This window comes from Chlorocebus sabaeus, chromosome 12 (genome assembly GCF_047675955.1).
Source record: "Chlorocebus sabaeus isolate Y175 chromosome 12, mChlSab1.0.hap1, whole genome shotgun sequence".
Classification (NCBI taxonomy): Eukaryota; Metazoa; Chordata; class Mammalia; order Primates; family Cercopithecidae; genus Chlorocebus; species Chlorocebus sabaeus.
In genome coordinates, this window is record NC_132915.1 from 72,450,838 (window position 1) to 72,461,199 (window position 10,362).

Consider the following 10,362-nt stretch of genomic DNA (forward strand, 5'->3'; position numbering starts at 1 on the left):
CCACCACCCTTGGCTGAATTTCAATCAGTGTCCACATTGTTCCATAGTCAATGGCCTGCAGGTGTCTGTCGGTGTGTTCTTCCACCAGTGTGTTCCTCTCGACATCCAGCCACTTGTGTGTGTGTCCACTAGGGTTTCTGGTTTGTATAGGCACAGGATGGGGGGCACAGCAGACCAGAATGGTTTTGGAAAATGCAACTTTTGGGCATGAAAGCAAGAGTGCCTGTCCTCACTTAAGACCATGGGCCCAGGTCCAAGGGTGGAGCCCTTGCCAGGGACCCTGCTCTTCTCTACCCAGCACTTCCCTGCCCCTCTCCTGTATCAATGTGAAAAATCTTCCTCTAAACAAGCACAATTACACAGACTGCTAGAAACATAGAGAACAATCACCAAGCTAGTTATTTAAAGAAAGTAAACACTTTGCTACACACATCTATATTTAGTCAGTGTGCTCCAAGATGAGTCTTGAGTTTGTAAGTTAATACAATCATTAAGAGAAGGTCTAAGATCATTTGGATGTAAAATGCTTTCAGAATCATTAGTGGTTAAATGATGGTGCAAAATATTCCACTAGGTGGGCTTGTTAAACCATAATATCAACTTTAAAAATAGACATCTTTGAGATATTAATATTTTTTTCACCGTGACATTTACAAACTCAACTTATGATAATGACAGTGGTCTTAAGACCCTCCTGTCTTCTAACCAAACGAAAAATTAATTAGTGAAGAAGAGAGAAAGGAAGGTCAATACAATTTATCCTGGTAATATGCTTCTCAACTTTGTCACGTATTTAATAAACAAGTAAAGGGAAAAAAAAAAAAAAAAACCTTTATGTAACTATTGGTAGGAAAATAACTGAAACACAAAACAAAAAAGCAACACACATTTCACCAGTCACTGCTCGGTAAAAACAGTGATTGCTGCAATATCATGGTGTTGAATAGCATGCTGGGTCCAGAAGGCTACAAATACAATTATTAAGTCAAAGCCTTCTAATTCCCTTCAAATATTTGATGCTTCCAACAACTAGGCCCTTAGAATTGCCCCTAAAAGAGTTTTCTTTGCAGACATTGAAAATGTAGATGAAATATTTCACTCTTGAAGAGAAAAAGATACCTAGAGGCTTTCATTTGTAGTGAAGTATTCCAATAGGCCAGATTAACCAGTAATTTCACAAAAGTGAACAACATGATAATGGTATGCATAATTATTTTGGGTAGGGGGAAAAGCTGGATTGGTAAGAACTGTTTGGATTTATGATTACAGTTCCCTTACATTTTTTCTCTTTCGAAGTTAATCAAATGTTTTTCCTAGAAGAAATAAGCTTGAGAATTATAACATTTCTTCTGGAGGTAGCTTCCTGCTGCCACACACTTCCCACTGGATTAATACTGTTCTTTTTGAGACCTGTCAGATGCTAACAGGAAGTAGATTACTCATCAAAAGTGAGGTAGAAACTCAACAAAAGCAGTCAGAGTGGTCTGGAGTGCGGTATCCTGTGACCCTGGACTGCAGAACATCAGAGAAAGCTGCAGAGCTCAGAAGGGCCTGGTTGGATATCACCTGCAAGTACAAGAGTTTGGCTGACTTTTATGCAGCCTCAGACTGTTGGAAACTCAGTAAGGGTTAAGTGGGGCCGGGCGCGGTGGCTCACACCTGTAATCCCAGCACTTTGGGAGGCTGAGGCAGATGGAGCACCTGAAGTCAGGAGTTTGAGACCAGCCTGACCAACATGGAGAAACCCCGTTTCTACTAAAAAACAAAATACAAAATTAGCCGTGTGCGGTGGCATATGCCTGTATCCCAGCTACTCGGGAGGCTAAGACAGGAGAATCTTGAACCCAGAAGATAGAGGTTGTGGTGAGCAGAGGTCGCACCACTGCACTCCAGCCTGGGTAACAACAGGGTGAGATTCCGTCTCAAAAAAAAAAAAAAAAAAAAAGAGTTAAGTGAAAAATCTTAAACCCTACCATCACTGCTGACTTCCCACAACACATCTTTCACTCATGAAAGCTTTTTTGTTGTTGTTGTTACACAATTGTAATTGAAAAATCATGTAAGTTAGCTTTTTGAAGAAGGCAGAATGTGTTTTTGTTTTCAATGTTGCAGTAGCTTTAAAGCTTTCTCTTTTGCTTTTTTATACTTTGGTTCATGATGATGTCACGAAATAGATTTAAGAATTTTAAGGCCAAGCACAGTGGCTCATGCCTGCAATCCCAGCACTTTGGGAGGCTGAGGGGGGCAGATCACCTGAGGTCAGGAGTTCGAGACCAGCCTAGCCAGCCTGGAGAAATCCCATCTCTACTAAAAATACAAAAAATTAGCTGAGCATGGTGGCACATGCCTGTAATTCCAGCTACCTGGGAGGCCAAGGCAGGATAATCACTTGTACCCAGGAGGCAGAGGTTTCAGTGAGCCAAAGTTGTGCCACTGCACTCCAGCCTGGGCAACAAAGCAAGACTTGTCTAAAAAATAAAAATAAAAAATAAAATAAAATAATTTTAAGAATTCATTGTGCACCTTAAAGCAGAGGATAGTTTCTAACCAATTCTGAAAGCAGTCTCAGATTATTTCTTTCATCCTCATTTTATTCTTTCTCTGGTTACATATTCAATTAAATAGTGTTAGTGCTTCTCCTTTGGTAATCAATTTATCTTAACTTCTCTCATAGTTTCAGATTCTGTCTCTCTAAACTGTATTCTTTTTAAAAAATTTATTTTATAATGCATTCTTACTACCTCATACCCTTCTCAAAATTTACTACTTTTCTCGTAAATGTAGCTTTTCTATCATTGAAAGCATAATTGAATTTTATATTTTAGTGATTGCATTATTTCCTTAAAAATATTATGTCATTTTGATATTTTATTTCTTCATACACCTCAAACTTAAATATACTGATCTTGCATACTACTTCTTAATTGTTCGCTATCTGCTCTCCGTGTACACCTTATGCTTTTTTTTTTTCACAGTTTCTCTTAACGCTTACTTACTGTAGGCTATTTCCTCATCTGTTTATTAAATGTAACAATGAGCTATATGTTTGAGCTTGAACTTTAGGAATCTGTTTGCTGTTCTATTTATTATTGATCGTTATGTTTTAGAATACTACTTGTATTATTATTTGGTGATTTATTAATTTTAGACATTTAATTTGACTTCTTACAGTGGGCAATAAGGACTTGGCTGTCAAGCCAGTGCCATTTTTATCAAACAATCATTAAAAAAATTCTATTTTAATTTAGCTTGAATTTACTTTCTGTATTTATGTTATTTATGACTTAGTAATTAGTGATCTGAGTATCCCTGATTTATAAAATAAGTGTGTTTGTTGTCCTTATGCTTTAAACATTATCTTTTAGTCACTGTTATTCTGAAATGCCGTATCAAAGCATGAGAGATGCTAGAATCTGTGAAGAAATTTTTAAAACAGAGAATTCTACTGAAGTCAAAGAAGAAGTGAAAGAAGGATGTGGCTTAAACTGTATGTTCTGCGAAGAAGGGAGACAACAGAAAAGCTGTTGATATAGGAAACAAAACAAAACAAAAAAAGCAAATGAAAGAGCTGTCTGGGCCAGGCACGGTGGCTCACGCCTGTAATCCCAGCACTTTGGGAGGCCAAGGCTGGCGGATCATGAGGTCAGGAGATCGAGACCATCCTGGCTTACATGGTGAAACTTCATCTCTAGTAAAAATACAAAAAATTAGCCAGGCGTGGTGGTGGGCTCCTGTGGTCCCAGCTGCTCGGGAGGCTGAGGCAGTAGAATGGCATGAACCCGGGAGGCTGAGTGAAGTGAGCTGAGATCGCACCACTGCATTCCAGCTTGGGTGAGAGAGCGAGACTCTGTCTCAAAAAAAAAAAAAAAAAAAAAAGAAAGAAAGAAAGAAAGAAAGAAAGAAAAACTGGCTGTTCTGGTAAAGCATCACCATCTGGGTAGGAGAAGGCTGTGTGTCCTGAGCCAAAGCTAATTAATTTGAATCAGCAGTACAATGTGTGAAAATATGGTAAGGAAATGATGCAATGCTTAACTTCAGCATTTTATACTCTTAATAAAAAAAAAAAAACTGCTAGAATTATAACTGTATTATGTCTTCCTAACATGAGAAAATAATACACACGAATATACATACAAATGCAAATACAAACATATATAATCAATATAAGTCACTGTATTATTTGCTTTTAAAAGTATGGAAAAGTCAATCAATAACAATTTCAGTGAAAAGCTAGAAAATAGATTTAAAAATTCAGAAAATCTTAATAAAGAGAATAAACTGTGGTATGATTAAAAACAAAGGTTTGTTGTTTCATGACACATAACTCCAAATGCTTTTTCTAGCAGGTAGAAGAACTATGTTAAAAGCAGGACATCTCCACTCCTCCAGATGAGTTATGTGTTAGGCTGAAGTAAGGAGTACAGAAAGCCCAGTTGCTCTATATGATATAAAGCAAGAAGAATTTAAACTGTTGGAGGGAAGATGGGAACCTGGAGAGAGAAAAGAAAGGGACCAGCATCATGGAATTTTACATAAGAGAAGCAGGGAAGAGATGACTTCTCTAAGAGGCAGAGAGTGGCACATAAAGGACCTGGGAGCAAAACAATGGCAAAGAGATAACCTTTCCATTGTTTGACAAGGAGTGTACTATGCACCTCTCAGTGTCACCCTTACAGTATTTTCATATAACTTATGAGCATCATTAAATATTTGTGTGTGTGTGTAAAAATAGAAACTTTGAAAGAAATTCAGCAGGGAGCAAATGTCTATATCAGAGTCAATGGTTCTGAAACAGAACAATTTGGCCCCCTGGAGAACATTTGACAATGTCTTGGGGCTCTGTTGGTTGTCACAACAGGGAGATAGGGAGTGCTATGTCATGCAGTTTATGTTTACCGGGTATTACAATAAATGTTTTACATTCCATTAAACAGCCTTGCAGAGAGAGAGAGAGAGAGAGAGAGAGAGAGAGAGAGAGAGAGAGAGAGAAAGAGAGAGAGAAAGAAAAAATATCTGTTGCAAAATGTGGATAGCAATGACACGGATAAATTCTGATCCAAATTATTGCATGTAAAAGCAAAACTATTATACAGAAAAGCAAGTTATGAGCAAAGGAGTTTTCTGGTGTAAGACAACAAGTTAGCAAAAATTCCCCCGGAAATTTTGCATAAAACTCAAAGAATTAAGAGATACCTCACCTTGCCTCAAAGGATGTGAGTTTACCAAGTGCCAGGGCAGCCATGTCTCCAAGAACATCTGGGTTTCTTTTCTACAAAAAGAAAAAAAAAAAAAAAGGTTAGTCAGACATTTATTAATTTTAGGGCCAAAGAATCAACTCCAAAGAGTCTCCTGCTCTTCTACAGCAGTGGGAAGACATGTATGAACTAATGACCTGACAAATCCCAATAAGGTAGATAGGGAACTGCATGGTCTATGTCTTCAATAAGCAAGTAATTACTCATACCACTACCATGCTAACTGTCCAAGATATAGGACTGCCATGCTTTAAAGAGCAGTTTCCTGATGACACAAAATATTCACCAGGACATGGAACCTCAGTCTCAACCCTAGGCCTGTCCATCAGTACTGTCCCCAGATGGCTTGGATTCTAGGATCTCTGAAGCTCATCACAAGTACAGATTCAGTGTGGTTCTGAGAGTTTCTTAGTGCTGAGTGCCAACAGGAAGAGCACAGGTAGCTCCCTTGAAAAGAGAAGGAAATGATTTTAATGTTTTCAGCCTGTGGGGGAAGAACAGGGTGAGGGGCAAAAAGACCCACTACGAATAGTTAAGTCAGTACCAGCCACTGGGCTAAGCCAGGGTCCAGGTGAGGGTAAAGCTGATAGGATGGACTATAGGGATCCTGAAGCTTCTGGGCACATACAAGAATTTAGTGTGATCCCCACAAATAAAGCGGGACTTAGGCCGAGTTTTCCAGCAGACACAGAAAGCAGTTCAAGGAGGATATCCAGGCCCAAAATGAGTATTAGAGGGAATTCCTGAGTCTATCCCTCCTGGCTAGGTGAAGGTAAGGGGAAAATGCAGCTTCACACATCAAATAGACTCCGAAGGCCAGAAATGCTGGCAGGGATACATGTACTGGAAGTCATGAGAGACATCATAGTAAAGCTGTCAGATTCAGTGATTGGTTGGTCTGTCTGATTTATTTGCTTTCTAGGGAACTTTTGTCTGGAGCCAATATACTCAGGCTTGAAACAAGGAAGTCAGCCTCCTCAGGCTACTTGCTATATTAAGCAAGGCTTTGTTTTGGGGTATATTTTTGAAGGTAGCTGGAACTTCATTTTTCATCCCTTCTAAGGAAGAAAATCTTCAGAAAATCTGCATATACTTGGACATTATCTAATAACCCTGATCCCTGATGCTGTCAATTCTCTACAGAGGATGGTCTCTATTTTTTTTCTTTTATTTATTTATTATTTATTTATTTATTTATTTTTTTGAGACGGAGTCTCGCTCTGTCACCCAGGCTGGAGTGCAGTGGTGCCATCTCGGCTCACTGCAACCTCTGCCTCCCAGGTTCACACCATTCTCCTACCTCAGCCTCCCGAGTAGCTGGGACTACAGCACCCGCACCCGCCACCATGCCCGGCTAATTTTTTTGTATTTTTAGTAGAGACAGGGTTTCACCATGTTAGCCAGGATGGTCTCGATCTCCTGACCTAGTGATCAGCCCACCTCAGCCTCCCAAAGTGTTGGGATTACAGGCGTGAGCCACTGTGCCCAGCCTATATTTTTAATTTTTATTCTTATAAATTTTGACATGTACTAATTTTTATTTTTTTAAATGGACAACATTGTATTGTATTTACCATGTAAAAGTTGTTTTGAAGCATTTATACATTGTGGAATGACCAAATCTAGCCAATCAACATAGGCATGACCTCACATATTTATCATTTTTGTCATGAGAACTCTTTACATCCACTCTCACAGCATTTTTCACAAATACACTCTATTATTAACTCTAACCACCATGTTGTATAATAGATCTCTTGAACAATGGGGAGTTCTTGAAAGAATTTAATAAGGGGCTTGCTTTGATCCACCTTTGGTTTCAGACAATTTACCTCCACACAGCATTATGGACAATATATCCCTAAAGACTAACTCTAAATGCATGGAGACCTCTAGACTCTAGTAATAGCAGACTATAGACATTCATTTAAAACCAAAGTTATGTTGTTGCAAATGACAGGATCTTAATCTTTTTATGGCTGAATAGTACTCCATTGTGTTTAAGTACCACATTTTCTTTATGTCCAGAAATAAATCACTAGAAGTAGAAATAGAGAAAAAATGGCAAAACAAAGGCATGACATTCCGGCTACATGTTGCTGAATAAATGTTTAAAGACTCTAAGTCTAAATATTATAAAACAAAGCCACCATGTTATCATGATCAAACCCACTGTGGATTCGATAGTTCAGAAAAAGGCACAGTGAGGATGGGTCCTTATATTTCCACAACATCTGGTGTACTGCATAAGTCTCAGGACTGGAATAAGCAAAGCTGCATGGCCCATATCATGGTCTAAAACTATCACACATATAAACAAAAGAATCAATATAACTTGATGTGACATTTCAATGTAATGCAATTTCAACAACAACAAAAAAATACTTTGGGTTCTTAATTTTTGTTATTTACTAAATAATTGCTGATGGATCAAGTGTAATCATTCAATAGCAACTTAAGTTAGCAGTTGCTGTTTTCATAAATACTTTTAATTTCCTCAGAATTATTGCAGCATTCTAAAAGAATGCTAAGATTATAACTATACATATAGACATGAGACATTGATCACATTTGTCTATGGAACATGGAAGTTAAAATATTTGGCATATTTGAAAATATACAATTTGATCAATTCTATAGATGCACATAATTAGAATACAGAATTTTAATATTTTCTATCAATAAGTGACAGTAGATAATATCAGATGAGGCTAAAATTAGTGCTTAGCTGCTTGAGAATAACATTTTATTCTTGATTTTTCATGGCACTTAACAATAGAAAATCATCTATTTTTTTAGGATTGAAATTTTTGCTGAACAAATTATTGATTAGAGTAATTCAAGCATTGATGAATAAATTTGACATTAAGATACACTTAGGAACAAATATCCTCCTAAATACGTTGAAGCTTCGTGCAAGTGTAATAGAGTTATGTGAGCCAACCAACTTCTAAATAATTAAAGCAGCATTCACAGCTTTCTAAAAATATAGGTATCTAGTCACCCAGGAGATCAGCCTATAGCTGAGAGCCTGTCTGACATGCCATGGTTATTAATGGTACTAATAAAATTGAAGCTAGCCAGCTCTCTTGCAAAGGGGTTGATTGGGAAATGCAACTGAGCATGATCCTTCTTTTAACAAAGAGAAGGATTTCCCATGTTTTGATTCTTTTCTGACTTCTGGTCTGAAAAGTTGTAGTTAATTTTATTTGGTGCGGGCAGATGATTGTTATTATCACAGAGCATTAGCCACATAAAACCTGAAGTGTTCCTTCCAAAATATTTTCTGTTGTTTCTTTTAAGGTTCAAAGAGTATGTTCCTTTGAAATAATATCAGTCCAAACTCAACCAACCACATACACAAACCTGCATGTGTGTGCACTCACATATACTAATTAAAGAATTTGAAGCTGTGACTTGATGTATGTCTAGAATAATGTGAACCTAAATTATTCAGAAAGAATTAGAAGCTTTTCTCTTTCTTTTAGGCATTTTCAATTTCCCTTAAGTTCAAAACTATTCGTAGGTTTTTATTCAATTAGCCAAGACATCATCAGGAGTAACTTATTTTTCAAATTTTCTTTTCGCTATCATCCAAAAAACTCTGGTAATGCACAAATAAATGACTTCTAGAATTAGCTGTGGGAATTGAGGTAAGTTACCTAATATTTGTGAGCTTTCGTTTCTCAATTGCAACTGCAGGATTGTTTATCCACCCAATAATATTGTTGTGAGGATTGTATAAACAAGACTAGACATATAGAATGTGCATATTTACGGTAACACACTTTGAAACTACATTGCCTTTCTATTTTAGACCTTAAGAGAAAAAGACTTTTGTGTTTGAGAGGAAACAGAAATAAACACACTAAACCCAGACTACACAAATCAATTTTATATTAGACACATATGTGGCTACAATACTAAGGTTTTCAAGGGAGGGAAACGTGTTTGAGCAGTCACATCAATGTAGCCTCAGACCCCCAGCAACACTTGATTTAGTTCCTCTATTGACATCAATCTCTAAACATTAAACTAGAACCAAAATCAATTCTTTACAAAGGAGAAAAGCTCTTTGTAAAATCAGACTTCGAAACAGTTTTCTGTAATCTTGTATACATCACAAATCCCTCAATAGATTAGAGTTTGGATTAAAGTTATACAAAATTAGAGAAAAAGCAAATGCCTGAGCTAAACTCCTTACACAAACTTCTTTTTTTTTTTTTTTTTTTTTTTTTTTTTCTTTTTTTGAGATGAAATCTCGCTCTGCAGCCCAGGCTGGAGTGCAGTGGCCGGATCTCGGCTCACTGCAAGCTCCGCCTCCCGGGTTCACGCCATTCTCCTGCCTCAGCCTCCCAAGCAGCTGGGACTACAGGCGTCCCCATCACGTCCGGCTAATTTTTTGTATTTTTAGTAGAGACGGGGTTTCATCGTCTTAGCCAGGGTGGTCTCCATCTCCTGACCTCGTGATCCGCCCGCCTCGGCCTCCCAAAGTGCTGGGATTACAGGCGTGAGCCACTGTGCCCCGCCTTTACACAAACCTTTAGTTCTCAGACATGCAGACAAGTTTTGGACAAAAATAAACCTGTCAGCTATAAGAATTATATATATCCATGGAAAAAGAGTAAAAAACATATTCTTCTCCTTTAGTTATTTTAGAGGTAGTCGAGGAGGAATGAAGGATATAGAAGATGTCAACAGTTCTACAAATCAACTTTGCCTGAGTGAATATTTATAGAACTTAAACCAACAACTTTAAGACACATTCTTTTCATGTGATAAGTAATATTAACCAATATTGACCAAATCATACGTTTCCATTTATTTCCAAAAATTGAAATTATGTAGCCTGATGTATGACTAAAATGGAGATAAGTTCGGTGTCAATAGCATTAAGAGAGCTAAAGAATATCCAATATTCGAGAATTAAAAAAATAAAAACAACTTCTAAATAACCCATAAGACAAAAAACATGTAAAGGGAATAAGAAAATATTTTAAATTAAGTGACAAGAAAATTTAACATATTAATATTGGTAAAATTCAGTTAAAGCAGAACTATGAGAGAATATTAGATTTAAAAGCTTGTATAAGAAAAGAGACATGTT

At 37.3% G+C, this 10,362-nt stretch overlaps 1 long non-coding RNA gene across 1 annotated transcript in view; it reads right to left on the reverse strand.

The window, feature by feature from the left end:
• Positions 1-5,019: 5,019 nt before the first annotated feature.
• LOC140713084 (uncharacterized) overlaps positions 5,020-10,362 on the reverse strand; it is a 237,398-nt gene continuing 232,055 nt past the window's right edge. The window contains exon 3 of the long non-coding RNA XR_012094942.1: positions 5,020-5,269. This is a non-coding gene — a long non-coding RNA (uncharacterized lncRNA). The remainder of the gene's footprint in view (positions 5,270-10,362) is intronic.